Source organism: Panthera onca, chromosome A1 (assembly GCF_046562875.1).
Source record: "Panthera onca isolate mPanOnc1 chromosome A1, mPanOnc1 haplotype 2, whole genome shotgun sequence".
Taxonomy (NCBI): Eukaryota; Metazoa; Chordata; class Mammalia; order Carnivora; family Felidae; genus Panthera; species Panthera onca.
In genome coordinates, this window is record NC_138339.1 from 177,159,921 (window position 1) to 177,171,990 (window position 12,070).

A 12,070-nucleotide genomic window follows, 5' to 3' on the forward strand; every position below is an offset into this window, starting at 1 on the left:
AAAATCTATCTTTAGTATCAGCCCTAATTAAACTCTCATCATTTCTTACCTAGCTCCCCGTTAATGGGATTGATCCCCCTCGTTTACCAAGTCCAAATGAAAATCCTTCAAATGTTCCCCATCACTTCCAAGATGACTCCTTAGAAAAGCACTCAATGTTCTTCCTGATACAGAATTTTCCCTCTTACCTCTCTAACTTGTATGTAATTTTTAGCAAATTAAATATTATACCATGTACTAGATAGAAAGTATTGGTGTTCTATAATAAAATAAAATGTGCTATTAACTATAAAATTTCAGAAGGTAATCTCTATCAATTTTTAATATAAATCTAATACACCATCAATACTTAGAAAAAAACCTAGCCACCTATTGGACCTGCTTTAAATGACATAAAGTTAACTTTTATGGCTATTGTTTATGTTTCTTAACAAAATACAGTGGGGAAAAAATTATATGAACCAAAATACATCACTACATGAGTGTCCTGGCATAGTGAATAAAGCATAAGCTGTGGAATCTGACAAGCCTAGGTTTAATTTCTTACCTTGAAATTTCTTTGGTGTTAATCTCTCTTATACTCAATTCCCTTATTTGTAAAATGATGATAATAAAGCCCACTTTTCAGGACTTTTTTTTTCTGAATCTCAGTCTTCATGTAGGCTAATTAATCCCAAAAGTTAATACCTCACCTTTCAGAAAAATGAAGATGGAAATAGGACACTTAGATATAAGAAACTGACTTTTTTTTTTGCACTCTTAGGACACTCCTTACTTTCAAAATAACAGTGTAGATTTGTTTAAAATGTTTTAAACCCACTCAATTTAGAGTTCTATATATAAGCAACAGCTAACAGACTTAGAACTGTCCAACATAAATCCAATAAAAAGAGGAAAAGGTGTTGGAAATAGATTTGTGAGGAAAAACATAAAGGTTTAAAACTGAGAAGAGGCTTCACAATCTGCATGTACATGATAGGCCAGCCCTGAGGCTTGACAGGCAAAACTCCATTAGTTAAGGTTACACCACTATCAGCATGGCACCCTACCTGAGTCCCCTCCCCATGCTTGTACCATCTCCGCATTGCTTATTACTTCAGTGTCTAAGGGCAAATGAGAGACTGCTTCTGGGCACTGGTATTTCCTACAGTCTCTCCTTGTCATGAGGTATTCCCTTCTCTCTCTGCTGTTGAATTTGTTAGAGGACTATGCTCTCCTAAGGTGTGAGGTGATTGCATTCTATCAGCCATCACTGGTTCCACTCATCACAGGCACAAAGGAGCACAGAGGAGCACAGAGGAAGGAGTGAGTGACCAGTTCTCCTCACAGAGGAGCTCTTGAAGAATATGTTGAGCCCTTGTCCCAATGTATGTCACTTCTTCTTGGTCTTTGGGGGTAAAAAAATCCAACTTTGGGATCATATTAAACTGGACTTTTTGGGTCAGAATGGTTTCCCCCACTAAGGTAGCAAAGGTCTTCTTTTGGGGCAAATACTGTTTCTCACCACCTCCATGCTCTGTTCATCTTAGCAGTGAGGCCTTAGGTCACGGTGTTCCATTGTCCTTCCAACCTGTATCAGGTGTGTTGCCTGACTTTTTTCTAGCCTCTGTCCTTTGTGGCAGCTTTTCTTAAACTCCACTACTGAGTCTTACTTTTTCCAGAATCATAAACTCATTTGGTTTCTGTATCTTTCCATCCTGCATGACTATTTATGCTGTGTCTACAGTGAATAGGCATAATAAAAGGAAAGTTCCACTTTTCCTTGAGTTCTTCTTCATAAAACATTCAATATTTTAAGGCCACCCATTCACACTTAGTATATAAGTCTCTAGGCTCTAACATGGATTTATCCCTCACTCGTTTAGGGGAAGAGAGATTTGAACATGTACCTGGATTAAAATGTAAATACACTTTATGAAAAGTGCAACTTTCTTATTCCGAAATCCAATTTCAGCAAACTTTTCTTAACCTCCAACATTGTCCTTCATGCCCAGGTTCCCAAAAAGACATAAAAGAATTTCCTATGTGACAACTCTCCCCTTAATCTGCCATCTGTCCACAACAAATTCAATACGTGATTTTCTAATGTAAACTAAGGTGTTAAACCTAATTGAATAATACACTCCATTAATTTAAATTAATGAATGAGTCATTGATAAAAGGCACTTTCATTAATGAAAAGAAGAAATCTTTTCAGTATAATTTTAGCAGCAAAACATAACATTGGGAGATACACCTGGTCGAGTGGGCAAGATCATCTTACCACAACCCACAAATCATTCCTATTTCTCCAAGTCACATCCATGATTATAATGCCACTATGTGTTTACTATAATCACAGAATAGAAAGAATTATTTCCTTGAAATCTGAATTTTTAAAGGGTATATATGTGTATGCATATGTGCATAAGTATATAGTATATTTAGTATATACACACATAAATACATATGTACATATGTACACATACATAACATATATCATTTATGCTTTTAATGAAAGTAGAACTTCCACGTTATAAGGGTTACAAGTTATTCACCTGATTGAACATATGCTTCACATAGTCATCATGCTAAATGATAAAACAATAGTACCATTTCAATTAAAATCAGAAAGAGGGTAAAGATACTTGTAACTAGTACTATAACTCACTTTGTAATGTAAGTACTAACAATGCAGTTTTAAAAAGAGAAGAAAAAAGGATAACCATTTGTAAGATGGAAAAAATGATTATTTTTAGATACATTAGTATATAGTTTGAAAACACAAAAACACTAACCAAAAAAAAAAAAGTACAGAATCTCTAACACAGTTAAATATAAATATAAGTGAATTGTATAGATTCAACAGTAACTACCAAAAAAGGAAAGAAGCAATAAGAATGTGCTGAAACTATAATGGAGAAAACTATAAAACTACTAAGGGAGATAAAGAAGACTCACATAAACGTAGAGATATCATCTTCTTGAATAGGAAAACTGTACATTGTAAAGATGTCAGTTTCCTCACTAAATGAAATCTATAAATTCAATGCAATCGCAAGGGGGTGGAAAATACGAAATTGACACGATAATTCTAAAGTTTACCTGCCAGTATAAACCTCTGAATACGTGGCATCAGTGCATCAGTGTAGGGAGACAAAGATAGGCAATTCAGTAACTCGTGTGGGGAAACTAGTCATCCTCCTGGAAAATATCAAGCTGAAACTCTATCCCACAGCATTCACTATAATACATTCCAGATAAATAAAATATATAAATATAACAGAGTTAAATAATAAAAATGCTAAGGAAATATTTAGTAATATTTTATTCTCCAGAAGAAAAAAAAAACAGATAATATAAGGGAAAATATTGGCAGTGAAAAGATGTCTAGCAACAAGTGGATGTTTAAATACAATATGGTGTATCTGTAAAATGTGCTATCATATTGATAGTTAAATATTGATGCATGAGTAGTTACATGAACATGGACAAATTTCTAGCATGATGGGTGTAAACAGGCAGTGGGAGACACCTGGAGAGATACACCTCAAAGGCCACTGCAGGTTACCTCTGAACTGTGAAACTGTATACAATCTGTATATTCATTTCTATATGGGTTTATATTAGACTTATATACAAAGGTAAAGGACTTTATTTCTGAAAATACATATATAAAAATGTTGAAGAGAATATTAAAATATAAATTAAGATTTCAGGACCCTCAGCTGGGTTCTCACATTAATGAGTAAGTGACTCTGGGCAAGCCACTTCCCTGGGTTTCATCTTTCATTCTACCCCAAAGTCTTAGGCTACTCTAAAATTCTCACTTCAGGAAGCAGCATTATACGCATACTGGGGGATCGAAAAACTAACTATACATTCTGCAACAACAACTCATAATCAAAAGAGGGAGGACCAGTAGTTAAAAAGACTAAATTCCTAAAGGTGTGGGGGAAATGTGGGTGACCCCAGAATGGGAAAGTGGCAAGACTGCTAGTATAACTAAACCATTCTCTGTCTCTCCAGCCTAATCACACGCATGGAGTAAATGGTGAGCTCTTAACAATGTACTCTACTTCTCTGCTACTCTTCAACATCAGTTAAAGCCCTATAGTCGTCATTATGCTCCCATAATTGGTAATACTGGTATAGAAAACTATATTAATTTCAAGCTCCAGCAGAAACACAGAAAAACATCAGGATTTATCAAGTGAAGTAAAAAAGGTAGAGAAAAATTATGACTCTCAAAAGTGTAAAGAAGGCGCCATAAACAACAGAGTGTACTTGATTGGAAGAGTGAGCTAAATTAGGTGATTTGTTTTAAAAGCAGTTCCTAGATTTATAGGACTTTGGTATCCGTTTATTTTTGTTCTAATTCAACTACAAGTATAAACTTGTCTCACGTCAAGGTTACAGAAGAAAAGAGGAAATTGTTCTGCCACAAATCAGCTATGTGACCTAAGTTAGTACTCAGCCTCTCTCATTTCAGTTCCTGCAACCATTAAAAAGAAAAAAAGAAAAAACACAGTGGGTTGGCATAGACAACTTCAAGATCACTTGCATTCAAAATCCTGATTCTGTTTCTGTCTTTTTTCATTCTACACCAAAAATTCTTTTATACTTACATATGCCTAATCGACCTTAGGGATTTTAGAAGTAGTTATAATGGAATAATCAGAAGAATTTTGCTTTAAAAATATAAACAAAATATCAGGTGCCTGACTAGATGGCTCAGTCGGTTAAGCATCCGACTCTTGATCTCAGCTCAAGTCATGATCTTATGGTTGTGAGATCCAGTCCTACATCAGGCTCCATGCTGAATGAGTGTGGAATCTGCTTCGGATTCTCTCTTGCTCCCCTCTCTCTGTACCTCCCCCACTCACTCTCTCTCTCAAAATAAATATTAAAAAAGTACACATATACAACACACACACACACACACACACACACACACACACACAATCCATACCATTAGGAAATAGCATTCTCAAAGTTGAGGTTTGAGGAACTCAATACATGATGTTTTCATTCTCTATTCAATTTGACACTAACTGAGATACGGTCATGGGAGTCAAATGGAGAACCAATGCCTGTTTTATTACTGATAAAAGCAATACTGACACATACACCTTAGGTGTTCAGCTAAATGGACTTACTAAGTATATACCTATTTCATGGTGGTATACCCTGCCGGGCATGGGCACAGCTGTGCAGTCAGTGGCCTCTCCATGGGGAGCTGCCTCAGGAGATCTTTGTCTATGTAGGAGAAGAGCAGAATGTGTGTTCTCTGCAGGCCATCAGACCACACAGACAAGCAAAGAGGAAGAGCCTGAGCTAAGAATGCTCATCTCTGTCTCCAAAACTATCAATGAGGTCACTTCTCTCCCCTGAGTGGTAGGAATAAGGCAGAGAATGGAGAGAGACAGAGAGACTCAGATTGTTTCTCCAGGAAATCTCCCTCCAGATGGGCACATGAATCGAACAAAAAGGAATTCCCTTCACCCTGAAAGTCCCCAGATTTCTTCATTTATTCCAGCATCAGGGCTGTCATGGTCCTGAATCCATGGCCATGCTGCCCCCAAGCCAATAACTGCAGTTTGTTTGATCTTCAGACTGCTTGTGGTCAAGCGAAGTTTCAGCTCTGAAAGGGTATGAATTCTGCCTCCCCACCGCCACACACATATACACAAATAATTAAATATAACGCCATTCAATATCATGCTGAAAACTCACCTCCTACTCTAATTCCTACCTCAAATGATGTCCAGCCATATTATTTAATGCTTCTCAAAGGCTTCATAACAAAATTAACATAAACACCCCAAATTTGAAAACAGTATCCATTATCAAATCTTCAGGAAAAAGAAATTGTCCAAAATATTTACAGTTCAAAGTCACATTCTCTTGTTCTTTTGAGTTGCCGTTGAAATCCTCAACTTAAGATAAGTTGGAAGTACAAACACGAGTTAAAGTCCTGCAATTTCTTCTGCTCAGTCTCAACCAGAGAAGCTCTTGATGCCTGGGTTAAAATGAATTTCCTTCAGGGGCACTAACTGGAGCTGTCTTCCACTAGAAACATCCCCAAATTTAAATCAGCTCAATACCAAAAGCACCTACGTGTCTCACTACCAAAGAGTCTCAAGAGTTAATAGACCACACAAGGCTATCAGGACAGTGGCTCCACACACCAAACTTGGAGCGCACGGTAATCCCCAGCCATTAGAGCAGCTGTTTCAAGAAAAATGATATTCTATTCATAGAAGCCAGTATTTTTCCAAGACTAGAGCAACACCCACTGACATCTGAGGGAAGAGGAGTAGATTGTGAGCTTCAGCAGAATGCCATCCATCTATGCCAGATGTCCACAGATGGATACACACACACACACACACACACACACACACACACAGAACTGAAACCCAATCAAGAGTAAATTTGCACCAAGAGGTTAAAATGGGCCTCTCACATTCACCATAACTGGAGCGGAGAACTGATTTACGCACACTATCTTCTCTCAGAGATCAATATTCTTCTCTTACAAAGTTTAGAAACATACATTGGTGGCAAACCCAGTCACCGGGTCTTATTTGTAGAGGCTTTCTTTTTCTATCTGCTTAATCGAAACTTCTGAAACTTCTTTTTAATTTCAGCTTCATATTTCTAGCACATTCGGGTTTAGCTGAGTGGGAGCTCCATCCCAAGCGTGGGTGGCTGTGATCACCTCCTTTTCCCAGGAAACAGCTAAACCCTAAGTAATCTGCCCCTTAGACTATTCCTACACATGTAGCAACTGGAGGATTGATGCGCAGAAGATGCAGATGGTCTTTCTAAAATCAGTTGCCCTGGGGCTATGTGAGGTCAAGGCTGCATATCATGACTCCTGGATAATCTTTACTCCCATAGCTTTCCATTATTCCAGGCATTAAGTAGTATCTTTTTTTTTTTCCCTTGGCTACATATTTTTCTGCAGTCTGGACTGTACTTCCAATATTTACTTTCTCTCTGCTGTCTTCTTCCTTCAAGAAGGCTCAGCTATGTTTTCAATGACTTGCTTTGCTTTGAGGTTGGCCCCTTCCCTGCTCTCTCAGGTAAGACAGCACTGCTTGCTGTGTTCAAGAGCATTCTTTCCATGATAGTTCCTTTTGTCTCCTGGCCCAGATATGTTATTTTCTAACATAACCCTCTTGTTTTCATCTCCTATAATAAGATTCAGTTAAAAAGTACTGAGACTCTGAGAAGCATTGTTTGAACAGTTAAACCAAACTTGGACTCAAACTACCACTATCTTACCTGGAGTCCCTCTAATAAGTCTGTGATTTTCATTCTTCCCACTCTCCTTAGAATCCTTATTCCATAGATCTCTTGGGGGAGTGCCCTAAAGACACAAGCACTTCCTGTGCAAGGATTTAACAATAAATGTGTCTCCTTGCACACCAATCAGCTAACAATTCTCTGATCACTTCACAATGATACTATGCTCTGCTCTCAAACATGTCTAGATTTTTCATACCTACTTGGTATAGCCAACCCAATCTGGAACCCAGCTATGACCTTTCAAGCTTCAGCTTTTCATTCTTTCTTTTTATATATATTGTGAAGATTTTTAATTTTATATTTGAGCTCTTAATTCTTTGGTGGTTAAGTCTTTAAAATCCCAAAACACTATAGTTAAATTGAAAAGTTGTTAAGAAAAGAAATCTGTTGTTACAGAGTCTAGAGTTGGGGGGGGGGGGGGGTGGGATTAATCACACATAGCTTTTTTTCATAAACAATCTAAATTGTGCTTCCAAGGACATATGTGTTTTTCCCCAGGTCTACTGAAGCATAATTGACAAATAAAACATGTATATATTTAAGATGTATAACTGTGAAATAATCACAATCAACTTTTTAACATATCCGTCATGTTACATAATTAACATTTGCTCTTTGTGTGTGTGTGTGTGTGTGTGATGAGAACAGTTAAAACTTTCTCTTATGAAAGCATACAGCGGCGCCTGCATGGCTCAGTCGGTTAAGCATCCTACTTCAGCTTAGGTCATGATGTCATGGTTTTGTGAGTTCAAGCTCCATGTGAGGCTCTGTGCTGACAGCTCTGAGCCTGGAGCCTGCTTGAGATTCTGTGTCTCCCTCTCTCTCTGCCCCTCCCCCACTCACAGTCTGTCTCTCTCTCTCTCTCTCTCTCTCAAAAATAAATAAACATTAAATTTTTTTAAAAGAAAGTATACAATACAGAATGAACTACAGTCACACTGCTGTACATTAGATGTCCAGAATGTGTTCATCCTGCAAAACTGAAACTCTGTACTCTTCGACCAACATCTGCCCACTTCTCTCTCCCCGAGCCCCAACAACCACATTCTACCCTCTTCCAGTGTTCAGCTTTTTTTTTTTAATTTTTTTAAATTTTTTTAGATTTATTTATTTTTGAGAAACAGAGTGAGACAAAGCGTGAGCGGGGGAGGGGCAGAGAGAGAAGGAGACAGAATCCGAAGCAGGCTCCAGTCTCTGAGCTGTTAGCACAGAGCTGATGCGATGCTTGAACCCACAAACTGTGAGATCATGACCTGAGCCGAAGTTGGATGCTCAACTGACTGAGCCACCCAGGCGCCCCCAGCATTTTTTTTTAAGATTTGTTTATTTTTTAGAGAGAGAGCTCAATCGGGGAAGGAGCAGAGAGAGAGGGGGACAGAAGATCAAAGCAGGCTCTGCACTTAAAGCACAGAGCTCGATGTGGGGCGCGAACCCGCCAACCCACGAACCACGAGATCACGACCTGAGCCGAAGTTGGCCCTTCAACCGACTGAGCCACCCAGGCGCCCCCAGGGTTCAACTTTAAAAGGCTACCCTCAGCAGTTTCCTTTACCCCTTAGGTTGATTGTTCCAGTTAGCTCTCTGACATTTTACCTCTCTCAGGCTTTATTTTGTCTGTATAGTGTTTCTGATCTTGTAAAACCTGGCAGATGTTCATTTTCGGAGAACCACTGTATGAGCATGTCAGACATTGCTGCTCCCTTTGCCTTCTCCAGCAGCCCAATCCCCCTTCCTGTCTCTCGGGTTGGTTCTTGAAGTTTTCCTTAATTAAATCTCTCTTCTTACAGCTTGATCCTCCCTTTCATTTCATTATTTTGCTATTCTGTCCTGATCATAAAACTGAAGAGTATTTTTCAACTTCTCTGGCTCCTCCTTGAGTCCCTCAACAATTCTTATATCTAGAAACAGGCATTCAAGGGTTTCTAATTGCCAGTTCATCCATTTTGTCCTAATTTCAGTGAAAGGAACTGAGGTCTCCCTTTTAGTGTCTCCTACCCACAAGCCGTTACAACCTCGAGCATCTCACAGTGTGTTTTGGACACATGTAGTTTTCGGCTACCTTCAGGGTAGTTTTTGTTTCTGTTTTTGTTTTTGACTGAAGCATTATTTGTCTTGAGACTAAAACACTTATTTTGTGGTGTTTTAGTGCCTGTCTGCTTGTTGGCTGCAACACCAAGGTCTAACTGTGCCAGTGTATTTCATTGACACCTAATTCTCTGGCTTCCTAAATGGCTAGTGTTTTTTAAAGACACATCCTGCTTACTTGCTGCTATAAAAAGTCACATATATCTGGACAAAGACCATGAAGTACAGCATCGAGGTCACATGCAGCAGCTCATGTTTATTAAGCCTAAGGCATGAAGCTACCTGACCAGGCTCCACCAGTTAAAAATCAACCACACCATTTTTTAAAAGTGCCTAATATAAGCCAAAACCTCAAGTGAACTTCCTTGCTAACACCTAAAGCCTTAATTCACCCATCATGTACGTAGTATCCATTTTTATTCCTAAACTCCATTCTCTGTGTCTTTCTCAAATTTTCCAGCTGGAAGCACAAGATAATGAGTCCTAGCTATTCCAATAAACAGATTCCCTGTTCCCTGCCCAGGTCAGAAGCAATTCAGACGGAGGAATTGGGTAAGCAGGGGCCAAAATATGTAACCTTTCGAGAACAGCTATTAGACCCCTGGTTAAGCCACTGGTTTAAGAGAACAAAGGGGTGAAAACAGTAGGGAAGGACATATCTATTCCTTGTTGTGCAACTTCTTGACTTTTTCTTCCCTCCTCTCAAATCCCTCTCAGAGGAGGAAATGTGAATTTGAAGACTGGGAAGTTTCAGAGCAGGGACTGGTCATGGGCAACTCAGTTCTTCCCTCTGGTTTGTCAGCTCAGCCTGCCCACAGCGAGCCTGCCCTTCCATTCTATAACTTATAGAGGGGCTCCCTCTGGTGGTAGTACCTGGTATTGTTGTTCAGAGCAGCCATTGACTGGACTGTAACTGGGTCTCTAAATGTGCTGATTCTCTCCAACAGAAGGACAAAGTATGAACAAACCCACTTGGCTAGAAGACCCAGATTTCCTAAACTCATCTGTATCAGTAACAGGACAGAGTTTATATCTGTCTACATATTTATCTCCATCTCTATCCACCTGGCTTTCTATCTCTAAAATGCTTCTAAACACATATAGAATGGGTAAAGAAAGACCAGGTAGTATTATTTACTGAGCACCTCAGCCCCGATTCTGTTCTCCAGTAACCTACAAATAACAAGCAAACCTATATCAACTATGGAAGGTCTAAGCACCCTGTGAAATCTTATCTGAAAAAGAATCTTTCCGAGACTGCCTCCACTGTTCTTATAAAATCTTAATAGAAGCTAGTCGTCCAAGGAGCGAAACAGGTGGAGTTTCTATATTATTATTTGAAAGAAACCAAGAAGGCCCTAAAAAATTAACATAAACATAATTCGTAATCTTTGAAGTGTGGTAATGTTTCGCTTTTGCTTTTAATGCAAATACAGTCACAAGGAGTCATTACCTGATCCCTAAAGCTAGAATGATTATATCAGATTAGTGTCTCCCTACAGAGGGAAAATCTAGTAGGCAAGAGAAAATTCTGTTTCTGGCGATATAGGTGGTCACCGGGAAAAGTCACAGAAAGGTAAAAATGAAGTGCTGGAAATGTCTATCCCAAACTTTACAATTTGATTCACTGGACAGTCCTAGCTTATCTGGTTCGCTGCTTAAGATTTTCCTTATTACATGACAAATTTCAAAGTCATTTTGCACGGATGTGCCATTTTCCACCGGAAGAACCAAAAACAGTGATTCAAAACAGTAAGCAACTATCGCACAAGGAAGTCCAGGTTCTCACTGATATCTTTTCAACTCTGTTGGAATTTCCTTGTGTATGTTAAATGGCTTCTCATCCTAGTCCTCTCTGAGATACTATATTTAGATCATCCCTTATTGTATCATTTAGACCTCAAACTTACTAAGCTTTTATGACAAGCAAGGGATTACGACAGGATGGGAAGAGTGTTAGGTTCACAATTATGAGGTCTGGGTTTCTGTCTTCTGGAATTTGCCTTCTAGAAGTCTTCATTTCCTCCTCTATAAACAAAAGGGGGTCTGGACAAAAGGATTCCTATAGGACTCCCAGCTGGGACCTGCTTTAGAGCCAAACATAAATGATTTCTTTACACATAGATAATAGTAAGAAAATGGCCACACGGATGATGCTTTCTGAATTCCTACCACGTATCAGAAGCCAGTGTAGACGTTTTACAATCTATCACCTCTGATTGCCATAATACCTCTTCAATGGCTATGTTCTTATCTCCACTTCAGATGTTAGAAGAGCATTTGAGCACATAATCAAACCTGGGTGCATCCCAATGTCCATTACAACCATGCTACTCAAACAGTGCCAGATGGACCATCTGCTCATGACAAATGCAGAATCTTAGGCCTCAACTCACACCTACTGAATCAGAATTGACATCTGAACAAGATCCCTATGGATCTGCAATGCTAACGTTTGACAACCACAGGGAAGACAGTGCTACACTCTGAAATGAAAAGAGATGGACTTAGCCACCATCTGTGGTACTTATTGATAAAGCAACCAAGACAGAGGAATTTAGGAACTTAAAAGGTATTATAAAACTGATCAGTGATAGAGCTGACAGCTAATCTTGTCTGATTTCAAAGTCCATGCTCTTCCCACACGGTGTTATTTTCCAATTGTTATAATGTATCCTACTTTACTTCA

The 12,070-nt window shown here is 38.9% G+C and overlaps 1 protein-coding gene across 3 annotated transcripts in view; it reads right to left on the reverse strand.

Moving 5' to 3' along the window:
- The window catches only part of GPC5 (glypican 5), a 1,417,426-nt gene that overhangs the window by 1,206,065 nt on the left and 199,291 nt on the right, over window positions 1-12,070 (reverse strand). The gene's annotated exons all lie outside the window — the stretch shown is intronic.